Source organism: Miscanthus floridulus, chromosome 17 (assembly GCF_019320115.1).
Source record: "Miscanthus floridulus cultivar M001 chromosome 17, ASM1932011v1, whole genome shotgun sequence".
NCBI lineage: Eukaryota > Viridiplantae > Streptophyta > Magnoliopsida > Poales > Poaceae > Miscanthus > Miscanthus floridulus.
In genome coordinates this window covers 37,575,462-37,587,256 of record NC_089596.1, presented here as the reverse complement: position 1 = coordinate 37,587,256, position 11,795 = coordinate 37,575,462, and the positions used below count along the sequence as shown (strand labels likewise).

At 44.0% G+C, this 11,795-nt stretch overlaps 1 non-coding gene across 1 annotated transcript; it reads left to right on the top strand.

Annotated features, from left to right (window-relative positions):
* Positions 1-344: 344 nt before the first annotated feature.
* LOC136519180 (small nucleolar RNA R71) lies at positions 345-453 on the top strand. Its single transcript, XR_010774741.1, has one exon. It is a non-coding gene; the product is annotated as a small nucleolar RNA R71 (small nucleolar RNA).
* Positions 454-11,795: the final 11,342 nt, after the last annotated feature.

The window sequence follows — 11,795 nt, the reverse complement described above, 5'->3', positions numbered from 1 at the left end:
TCCCTGAATGCCTAGTGTTTCCACACTCTTCACACGTCATGCGGGAATCATGAATGTGCATGACTTCTTGCTTCTCATTGGCTCAATCTTTAAGCTTCTTCATTAGCAGATCCATCTTGGTAGACAGCATGTCTATCTTCTTGAGTTGATGCATACCTCCACCTTTCTTGTAGGTCTAAAGACATTCTTCATTCCAACCTTGGTTGGAGGCCATCTTCTCCACAAGAGCTGTTGTAGCTGGTATGGTGAGTGATAGGAATGCACCTCTAGCAGCAGCATCCATAGTCTCACGAGTACTATTGGTCAACCCATGGTAAAAAGTCTACATGAGTAGACAATTCTCCATCCCATGATGTGGATATTCTGATATGTAATCTTGAAAGCATTCCCATGCCTCAGGGATAGATTCATCATGTTGTTGCTAAAAGCTTGAGATTCGCCCACGCAGAGCATTGGTCTTGCATGTGGGAAAGAATTTTGCTAGAAAGGTAGTGGAGCAGTTATTCCATGTACTATTTCTATCTTTGTTGGCGTAGAACCATTGCTTTGCCTTCCCCAAGAGTGAGAATGGGAAGAGGCAAAGTAGTATGGCATCTTGGGTCACTCCTTTGATGGTGAAAGTGCTACAGATCTCCAGAAAGTGTTGGAGATGTGCACTTGCATCTTCATGTGCCTTTCCACAAAATTGGCTTGCTTTCACCATGTTGATGAGGGCTGGCTTGAGCTTGAATCCATTGTCTCCAACATTGACTGTTGGTCTAGTACGGAAGTTGGCTGTAGTTGGAGTAGAGAACTCACGAAGAGTCTTGTTAGACATGGCTTCAAATTCTGGTGTTAAGCTTCACCTTATATGGTTGTCTTTCGACTCTAAAGCTAAAACTTTCTTGAGTTTAGCCTAAGTTCTCTTAAGTAATGCTTCTGAATCATCAATGTAGTTTGTCAGAAGGTCAAAACTGGTCATATATTACCCTACATTAGATACAAAAGTACACAGAACAAGGGTAATCCTACTTGAGCAGAGGTCAATGGTTATTTCGATCACATCAATAAGTATAAGTTTATCAATACTTCCTTTGACTAGCTACCTTCCTCGGCAACGGCGCCAAAAATACTTGTTGGTATTTATTAACGTGTCACTTGTTTTAAGTAGTAACCCTATATTGTTTATATTCCTTAGCATCTTTTACTAAGTTGTCATCCCTAGTGTTGGTGCCAGAAATGCTTGTTGGTACTACCTAGTATTACTACTAGAGTAGTTCTTTATTAGTTTATGTGACTAGGAAGAATATATATAAATGAAAGGAATCTACAAGCGCATAGATAATTATACCATTATAGCACTTTACCCGGGAGTATTTCAGGTATCGTTATTTATATTTTTACCACAGGGAAGGTCTGGCATGGACATGTAACTTATGATATTGATGGAGAAGTAAACCATAACCAATATTCTACTCACAACAAGGGTAAGTCATAAGATAAATTATGTATATGATAAGTATGGATTAATGATAAATCACTCAGAGTACTCCTTTCTATGGCATTAGCATGGTTAAGCAGAATATTAGTGTCTACACCAAAATTTGGAAGAAGAGTCATAGGGACTCGAAAGCTCCCAAGATCATGTCACCAAGGAATCAATTGCGTGCAGATCGGAACTAGCTAATTCGGATGCAAAAACTGGAATCGGATTTCTTCGGATAGTGCCAGCAGATAACGACAAAGGCTACGTTTGGCGCCAGGACGAAACATGTTGGACTCTACAAAAAGAGAAAGATTAGAGTCCAAGTTATCTTAAATTAGGAATCTTTTCTCTAGGGTCAAAAATTGTGATGAGTCGTGCTTAGACGGGAGTCATGCGTAGGTCCCAGGTATAAATATCAAGCCCTGACTATTGTAAAAAAAATCAATCCAATATACAAGTTATTTACTTTTTTGGCTCCAGCCACCCCTTAGGAGTAGGAGTAGAGTAGATCTCGGTGAGTTCTTTAGCAAGTATGGCTGCATCGATCCGGTCGACCTCCACTGCTTGTTGTAAGTACCGTCATGGCTTATACCTCTGTTCGTACGGCTACATCGATCCGGTCGACCTCCACTATGACTCTGGTATAAGTTAGTTATCGATTCTTGCCTAGTTCAAGTATGGCTGCATCGATCCGATCGACCCCCATTGCATGAAGTAGATCAAGGTCAGGTTATCGGCTCTACCTTAGAATGACAGTCTTTGGTAGATTCATTAAGTTACCGATATTGCTTATTGCTTTCCTTATTTATCTAAATTACAGCAATATCACTCTGCCCGATTGGGATTGATCTAGATTGGCCTTATATCTTGTTTAACCCATCGTTTGTTAATCTAAAACTGATCTAATATGTATATTAAATGATGAGTTACATTTTATCAGCTGTTTTACATCAATCTTGATCGTGCATAACATGCGGTTAAAGCATGTTGCGTCTTGAGTAGATTTATTGGCTAGCGAAAACCATTCCATGGCCCGTTATCATGGCCTGTGTGATTCTGCCTCACACCCCACTGTTAGCACCATGGAGTGGAGATCATTATTCGGTAGATCTATTCCTAATAAGGCATAACTTTAACTGTGCGCTATGCCTGAATCGGCTATTTTAGCCGATATCGAGTGCTTTTACGAATAGTTCGCATCACAAGACCGTTGAAGTAAAGATAGATTGAAAGATGTGTTAGCCCCATGATCTTATTATTGTATTACGGCCTACATGATTCTGCCTCATGCCCCATTGATATTAGTAATGAGTTAGGGTCATCGAGTCTATTGTTATTTCTACGGCCTGCATGATTCTGTCTCATGCCCCACTAGTTATAGCGATAGATGAGATCTAACATGTTCATTAGATTTATCTTTATTAAACGGTTAAATGGTGTTGAATTGTTTCTTTATATAAAAAGGGGTTTGGTTGCTTGTAATCATTCGCTCAGCATAAACCAATCATTGTTGACATCTTATTGCCATTGATTAATATCTGCTCAAATAATGACATTTATCTTGAATGATAACTGATTCTTCTTATACAACCCAATGAGCTTTAACCAATTTATTCTCATAAATATGCTGGAATCGACTGTTTAGTCGATCTCCTTTCATATCAGCTCCCAGAGCCGCACATTCGGGACTGTCTGACAACACCAGCAAGTTCCGCCCTTAATTATTGATAAGGTTTCTCTCCTTGTCAATTATAGGGTCAAATTGACTGGAACTTCTCGGGAGGAGTGCACAGGATCGACCATCCCTGCGCTGAAGCTAGGCGGATCTATAGCTCCATCGAACAGACCCTTCTGGCTTGCTACGTGTGTCCTCGGCACGGGTCAAAAAATTTGTGTCGACACACATTTCTGGCACGCTCGATGGGACCCCACAATCGTCTTGGCGATTCACAACAACAACGACATCCTTATGCTGCATTATGAAAATATACCTGATGGGGATAAGGGTATCATCAGCAAAGCTACAGAAGAATTTCAGAACAAATGTTTGTTGTCCTACACCAAAACATGTGACAACATAATTGTTCAGAAATTTCCACTACCAAGAGTTCTACTACACGGGCAGACAGATACAACTAAAGATGAGGATAGGCGTTTCTTTAAGGAAGTTGTAGACAAATTTGTTTGTGATACCATATCAAGCCATAACGAAGCTTTCATGGACATATTCCACAACGCCATGAGAGAGGCGATTCATGGATTTCCAGTTGGTCAAGGCAGACTAGCTTATTACAACATTCCAGATCTGTCGATCCAAGGGACCAATCAAGTTGGTACCAGCCATCAAGAAACAGCACCAGCTGGTGGTGGTGATGTCCAGACAGTTCAGGGTTCATCTGAAAGGAATATATATAAATGAAAGGAATCTACAAGTGCATAGATAATTATACCATTGAGCACTTTACCCGAAAGTATTCCAGGTATCATTATTTATATTTTTACCACAAGGAAGGTTTGGCACGGACATGTATTGATAATGTATGCTATTGACGGAGAAGTAAACCATAACCAATATTCTACTCACAATAGGAGTAAGTCATAAGATAAATTATGTATATGATAAGTATGGATTAATGATAAATCACTCAGAGTACTCCTTTCTATGGCATTAGCATGGTTAAGCAGAATATTAGAGAAATAATTCCTAAGTCATTCTTAATTACAAGTCAAAGCATACATTGATTAGTGCAATTACACCTAGTAGTCATGGCTAAGGTCATCTTTATATCTACACATAAGGGATATTACTAAGCAAGATTAAGAACAGAGTGTGTTCTTCCTTCATAACAGGACTCTACTTGCACCTATATTCAAGGAGTGGGCTATAAAGGACTCAATGGGAGTGTGTGGTGGTATGGCCCCCAGTATCCATAAGACAAGACATGGGCCGTGTCATCAGAGGTGGCCCAGCCCACAAGATCAAGGCGTGCACAGCGCTGCTCGGCGTGCACCGCAAGATATTGTATAGTACCAAATAGGATACTTTCCTTGAAACCCTACCCCTCCAAACTATATAAGGAGAGGTAGGAGTCCCCTAGCGAACAAGATACATACATCTATAGTCACGCAATATCATACGATAGCTAATACAAACCAACAGGTCATAAGAGTAAGGTATTACATCGTACTGACGGCCTGAACCTGTCTAACTCATGTATCTCTATTGCCTTCTTGCTCTTGATCTCATGCTCCTCTGCTGATCAATCTACCTTCGTGGGATACCCCTCAGAGGACTATCGATGATATTCTGTCGATAGTTGGCGAGCCAGGTAGGGGATTGCATGTTGTTTCCTTGTCGAACAAGATGGCTTTTTCCGCAGGCTCTTCATCCCTCCCGCAGCCCGGCCAGATCTTCATGGTCGGATCCATCTCGTGGGTCATCAACACTGATGGAGTCAGAGAGCTCATTGAGCCGGTGTAGATCGATTCTACGCCAATCATCCCCGTACTTGCGACTATAGATCCGATCTCAGAACCACCTCTGAGGTCGCCTTCATTGACAACTCACCACCCGCTTCCTCGCTACCAGAGGAGGCAGATCAATAATGATGATCTGATCACATCCATTGATCGGGTTAGTTTGAAGCTCGCCAATTGCCTCTCCATCGCCGAATTGGCTCTGGACACTCTGGTTCAGCGCCGACCACCCTCCGATCTAGATCTATCGGAGGCTGCTCGAGGAACTCTAGGGGTTACGGCCCTACCCTTCAGGTTCACCAATGCTGCCGCCGCTTACCAACATGCCCTGAGGGGCAGATTCGCTAACCAGGTTGAAGACGTCCATCCTCTCACCGACCAAATAGCGCCATACGCCGCCGACCAGACATTCTGTCTCAAGCTAAGTCACGCTTTATTATTTTTCTAAATATTCTTCAATCTTCGTTAATCACCATAATGTTTCTCCGAGCTATTTTCTCCATGTTTGCTCTCCAAACAATTTTCTGAACCCCCAAACAGTCCTGTTGTTGCTCGGACGCCTCCATAGATGGCCCTATCTCTGGCTCCTCCCTACACGTGCATGAGCGTCTGCCCTCTGCATTATGGGTGGTCGACAGCGCCTCCTTAGCGATGCATGTTCCTCCTACACGTGCACGGGCTCCACACTCCATGTTATGGTTAATAGGCTAGCTAGGGCTAGAGACTCAGCTACACACTAACTGTTCGGGTGGTTTATATTAAATACATCTTCACACCAACTAATCGCTGAGCTACTTATGCTATTTCATCGCCATTGCTGATTTTTCTCCAGAGTTCATATATTTGTACACTATGTACTACCTGTTCTACATATTTGTATTGTAGGATCATTGGACCACCTAGTGCTCGGGCTTCTCCACCGATCAACTAGTCGGACTGCTAGGTCCATAGACTTCGTTGCCGACCAGTTGATCGGACTGTTCACCGGTCGCTTCTACTCAATGTTCACTTCGTCGCCGACTAGATGACCAGACTGTTCATCGCTCGTGCTTCATCGCCAGCTACGTCGGTTACTCCTCGGCCCTCAGATTCTTTGTGCTCGAGGACTAAGTGGGCACACTTCACCCCACTTCACCATGCGGACATCGTCAGCTACGCTGGGGACTCCTCGGTGCTCGGACATCACCAGCGGCGTCGAGGATTCCTTGGTGCTCAGACATCGCTAGCTACACCAGGAACTCCTCAGTGTTCGAACATCGCCAGCTACACCATGGACTCCTCGGTGCACGGACATCACCAGCTACGCCGAGAACTCCTCGCTGCTCGGACATCGCCAGCTATGCCGGGGACTCCTCGGTGCTTGGACATCGCCGCCTACGCCGCGGACTCCTTGGTGCTCCGACATTGCCACCTATATCGAGGACTCCTTGGTGCTCGGACATCGCTGCCTAAGCCGGGGACTCCTCGGTGCTCAGACATCGCCACCAACATCGGGGACTCCTCGGTGCTCCGACATCGCTAGCTACGCCGGGAACTCCTCGCTGCTCGAACATCGCCAGCTATGCTGGGGACTCCTCGGTGCTCGAACATCGCCACCTATGCTAGGGACTCCTTGGTGCACAGACATCGCTAGCTATGCTGGGGACTCCTTATTGCGCGGACATTGCTTGCTACACCGGGGACTCCTCGCTGCTCGGACGTCACCGCCTACACCAGGGACTCCTCGGTGCGTGGACATCGCCAGCTATGCCGGGGACTCCTCGCTGCTCGGATGTCACTAGCTACACTGGGGACTCCTCGGTGCTTAGACATTGCCACCTACACCAAGGACTCCTCGGTGCTCCGACATCGCCACCTACATCGGGGACTCCTCGGTGCTCCAACATCGCCAGCTACGCCAGGGACTCCTCGGTGCTCGGACATCGCCAGCTACACTGGGGACTCCACGGTGCTTAGACATCACCAGCTACACCAAGGACTCCTCGATGCTCAAACGTCGCCAGCTACGCTAGGGACTCCTCGGTGCTCGGACGTCGCTAGCTGCGCTGGAGACTCCTCGGTGCTTGGACATCGCTAGCTACATCAGGGACTCCCTTGGTGGTTGGATCTTGCTATGTCTCATCGGTGTGCTATCAAGCTGCTCCATGCTATTTAGATTAGGGTGCTGATCTTGGGCAACACGTCTAGGGTCCTGATACTCCCATGTCAGACGACATCGGCAAGCTTTCATACTTCTTTTTCTTTGACCCTACTACAAGACTCATTCTTCTTCTTCTAGTAGGCTCGAGGACTAAGTGGGCACACTTCACCTTGCGGTGAATGTGTGCTTTTCTCATCTCGAGGCTATGCCTGGGGATTGGCTGCCTGCTCGGCTGGTCTTCTACTTTTTGACCCTAGCACCACATGACTATGTCACCTACTGTTAGGCTCGGGGACTAGCTGTGGGGGTATGGCCCCCGATATCCACAAGACAAGACATGGGCCATGCCATCAGAGGTGGCCTAGCCCACAAGATCAAGGCATGCACGGCGTTGCTCGGTGTGCACCGCAAGATATTATATAGTACCAAATAGGATACTTTCCTTGTAACCCTACCGCTCCAAACTATATAAGGATAGGTAGGGGTCCCCTAGCAGATAAGATACATACATCTATAGTCATGCAATATCATACGATAGCTAATACAAACCAACAGACCCTAGGAGTAAGGTATTACATCGTACTGATGGCCTGAACCTGTCTAACTCGTGTGTCTCTGTTGCCTTCTTGTTCTTGATCTCATGCTCCTCTGCCGATCAATCTACCTTCATGGGATACCCCTCGGAGGACTGTCGATGATATTTTGTCGATAGAGTATCACATCTGCGATCTACCACATCACCCAAAATATAGGGTGTATCCATAGGTAAACAACGTATAAGCACCATGCTTACACAATGTCGACCACTCACCCTGTGTACACCAGAGCGAGCGGTATACGAACTTATGCATAAACATAATGATAAACTAGCTATACTAAGTATATAATCAAAGTAGACGATGAACATTATAACTAAGAACATGAATATTGTGAATACCAATGTTGTCATAACTATTGTAGCAAACATATAAAAGTAATGAGAGATACAAAAGAGAGGGGGTACAAAGATTATACCAAACCATGCTCTTGACAAGATTAGGAATCCAAGCGAAGTCTGCTTGTCTTCCTCTAGACCTAGCCTAACTAGCTATGCCCTAGAATATGGTGGAGCTCTAAGGATGATTAGAGTTTCTATCTTCTCAAATGACTTATGCAATCTACAATGCATGAGGGAGGGGATAGGGGTTGGTATATATAGGCCGGAGCATCAATCATAATCCCTTGGATCAAACCAACTTGAATAAATAGCGTAGATGCAATCTAGGAGGTGGTGGAGAACCGACATAGCAATGGTGGGCGGACAGGTGGGCCCTAGGGGCCGGTCGGCCTATAGGTGGAGTCCTCTTGAGTCTTCTTGAACCTTCTGGGGTCAGTTTCGCTGTGGATAAGCGTGATTAAATCTGACATGTAGGTCCACCTTGATGGTTTTCTAGATAAACCCTGCAGAAAATATAGATTCACCAAAACTCGTGGAATTTATTAGTTTGAACCCCTAGACCTTCGTTGGTGATTATATTTATGCCCTTATGCATGTTATATTGATGGTTTATAATGTTTGTTAACTACCGTCAACAATATACTTGTTACTAGTGGACATATATATATTAGGAAAACATGTCAACTAAGTTGTTGTGAAGTGAGATATGGTAAAGACTAAAGAAATCCTATCTTTCTATGTAAGCTCTTAGAGATTTCTATTTTGATAAAACATCAAAATTAATAGCCTCACTTCCCCTCAATGGTGATATTTCCTACCAAAGCCGAACAACAGGTTATATGTTGAAAACCTTCCACATATGCTACTTGTTTTTCTATTGAGTTTTGTCAAACTTTGTTGACCAGTGTTGAGAATTTTATCATGCTCTTAAGATCAAGATCACATACACTCCACCAAATATATGCTATGCTTCTACACTGGAAGTAAGCAAAAACATGCCTTTCCATTTCCACCAAATAAATACTCCATGTTTGCTAGCATGATCTTTCTCTGTCATTCTCATAGATGAGGCATGGGCTAGTATTGAAAAAAAAAGAAAAAAATGTGGAAACATGAAGGTCCATAAAAAATGTGAGGACACATTTTAGTCCATAGTCGAGCATAAAAAAACTAGCACTGCTCTCATATAAAGGATGGAGAAAAGAATCATTGCTATGGAGTAATCATGATTATCCCATTTCCACACACATGCACACCTTGATCTGAGTGTATGATATTTTTCTCCATGGATCCATTGTTTGACTTAGCAATATATGCAATGCAAGTGTGCTTACTTTTATCCTACCCAAACTCCACATAAGCCTATTAGAAGTAGGAAGGAAGGCAAACAATTAATGCCTTGGTGAGGATATATACATCATTGAGTGACTTGAGAGTACCATTTGAGGAGAAGTATGAGCTAAGTTTTCAATAGCAAAAGTTATAAAAACTCCAAGTATGCTTCATAGGGGATAGTGATGACTTAGTGTCAATGTTGTTCCACTTCTCAACCGCTCAAGACGACATGGTAGACACTTCAAAATCCACAAGGTATGATATATGACTTGGTATATCTCTTTTGTTAGTATCATACCTTTTGAAGTCTTGTTTCATATCAAGTTGCACCTAAATCTTTCTTTTCCTGCTTTGCTCATGATGAGCAAAGTGGGAAAAGAAAGATTTAGGTGCAAAGGTTTAGTGCAGGGGAGCTTGTTTACGGTCACTAAATGCCTATTTTGACCATCAACATTGCACCAAAAATGAGAGAAAACAACACCAAGCAACACCACAAGTAGTGATTTATATTTATAATTCACATATTTCCACTTGTACTTGGAGATCTTTAGTCGTGCAGGAAAACCAAACAAAAATATCAAAAATCAAGCACTAGAAGCTATTTGGAGCAAGGTGGGCCACCATAGGCCACTTGGTGGCGCCGCTCGGCCCCACAAGGCTGTCTCCCGATGCCCCACCTACCCCTGCCATGTCACTCATCCATGGGAGAGGTCCTCCAAGGCTTCTCCACCATTGATCTCAAGTCAGTTCAACATCAAAGGCTCGAATGAAGCATCACACGGATGGCTGATGTGTCATGGCAGCACAACCAACATGACAAACATCTCCATGCACCCACACCCACTCATGACATATGGGCCAAGCTTCTAGAAGAAGGATGGAGGTCCCACCTGTCATAGGGGGGCTGGCCAGCGCCACCCTCATGCCGCCTGATGCCTCACTTGCTCTCCATCGCCTCTTCATCGGACACATGCAAGGAAACACACTTGGGAGCAATAGTATGCATCGGTTTAAGGTGGTTCAAGGTTGATTTTATCCAAGGGATGTGAGAGGGTGTCACCTAGATCGATGACGTGCTGATGGAGTAGCCCCTACTCCACCATAGGCTATAAATAGGACCCCTCTCCCTCACTTGGAACACACACCTAGCAACAGCAACACATTAGAGATGTAGCTCTCTCTACTCTTTCAAGATGTAGCTCTTCTAGTAGTAGCTATCTTGGTGGGAGCTCTAGAGCAGTCTTCAGGAGTCTCGTGTAGCTTTGTCTTTTCTTTGTAAGTACTTTATTTATTAGTATGTTACTTTCTATGCAAGTATTATTTCAAGTCTTTTACTTTATGTACTAGTCTTGTTCTCTAGTTATACTTGGGTTATGCTTATAATTCCTATGATAAGTGGGCTCTTAGTAGCATGAGTTGTTTGTTACTAGTTGATGCTTTAGTCTTAACGTGAGGCTAGAGTAGTATCAAATAGTGTAAGCGTGGTGCTTATACTATCGGGTACCTTGCAATGTGGCTAGGCCTCCGAATAGATCAGGGTAGTTGGCAGGTGGTGACAGCCCTATCCATCCTATGTATTCCCCCATGATAGGTCTAGTTGTTAAATCATAGGGCTCATGGTGCTTTGTGCCTAATCAACCCTTTGGGTGAGTTTGGGGTAGATACGCCTCAACTGCTATTGCATCCTACCTTGCACTATCTTGGTTTGTTAGTATAGCCATAGTCACTAGCTAGAGTGGTGCTTGAATAGAAGTAACTTAGTATTCTAGTTCTCTTTATTATTGTCCTGCTACTTAGATATGTTTCCAATTTACCTTTCCATGATTTGATACTTGTGTGTCACCCCACTTTAGTGTGTATAACTTACCCCCATTTTAGTCTAGTCGGTATACTAGTTAGTAGATGCATGATGGTTAACTATTACTATCTTTAACCATTGCTTCCCTATGGTAAAAATATAAATAATGATACCCTAGAATACTCTTGGGTGAAATGCTATAACGATATTATGTGTGCTTGTGGAATTATCTACTTGAGCATAAGAAATATCAATAAGCATTTCTGGCACCGTTGCCGGGGATACAAAACCTAGTGGCGATGCTAAGAAATGTCAACAGTCACCCCGCCACCCTCGCCTCATCACCCTACGCCGGCCACGCCTCATCACCATCGTCTATGTATGCCAGCGTCTGCGTGCCATCGTTTCCGATGCACCCCTTCTCCACCGTCAGGGGCGCTCAAGCACCACGTCCGTGTCTCATCCTCGCCGGAGTCTCCATACGTTGGCATCCTCTCCGTCCTCGTCCTTGCCAAAGTGGGTGAGTATATAGTGTATATATGTGTGTGATATAATGATGATCATGTGTGTGTGAGTGATGATCAGTACACTGTGTGATGAGAGTGAGTGAGTGAGGGAGAGTGAGTGAGTTTGTGTGATGTGC